This window comes from Artemia franciscana, chromosome 3, assembly GCF_032884065.1.
Source record: "Artemia franciscana chromosome 3, ASM3288406v1, whole genome shotgun sequence".
NCBI lineage: Eukaryota > Metazoa > Arthropoda > Branchiopoda > Anostraca > Artemiidae > Artemia > Artemia franciscana.
In genome coordinates this window covers 45,402,568-45,403,466 of record NC_088865.1, presented here as the reverse complement: position 1 = coordinate 45,403,466, position 899 = coordinate 45,402,568, and positions in this window count along the sequence as shown.

Genomic DNA, 899 nt, shown 5'->3' with positions numbered 1-899 from the left:
CGTTCAAAGACAAATTTTTAATTGTAAGAAGATCGTTGAAAGAGAAATTTCTAATTGTAAAATGACTGAACAACCTACAATGGCAGCACCCGAGGAAGCTGCTCAAAACGAATGTATTCAAGCCTAAGTAGCTGAGTTGGTAAAGCGTTATGTTTCAGGTTCTAGGTCCGAGAGGCTCCAGGTTTGAACCTTGGCTTTAGCATTAATACAAAAGAAGAAAAAAACTAAAAAAGGTAAAAACTACAAAAAAAACTAAAAAGAAAATACTAAAAAACTAAAAAAGCTATAAAACTAAAAAAACAAAAAAAAGGTAAAAAACTAAAAAAGAAAAAAAACTAAAAAAAAACTAAAAAAAGGTAAAAACTACAAAAAAAAATAAAAAGAAAAAAAAACTAAAACTAATAAAAAAACTAAAAAAAACTAAAAACTGAAAAAGAAAAAAGAACTAAAAAAGGAAAAAAACTGAAAAATAAAGGAGAAAAAGAAAACTAACTCGGTAAACCTGACAATCTATTTATATGCACAGACAATGGGACAGCAAAGAATGTTGTATATTCGCAAGTTTTACGCTCAAGGGCAATCATTAGAAATATGACGTATAGATCTGAATACGGATTGTTTACCCATGGACCATTATATGTTTCATGTTCAAGAGTCGGTAAACCTGACAATCTATTTATATGCACAGACAATGGGACATCGAAGAATGTTGTATATTTGCAAGTTTTACGTAGTTAAAACTATATATATCTATAGCGAAAAGAGAAATCTTTTCTCTTTTATTTATATTCACAGGTGGGACACAGGGACACAACTACAATGGCGCGTAACTAATATGGCGCGTAACGACTTACGCGTGCGGGGGGGATTGGGGGGCACGAAGGGCCCCCACCAACTAG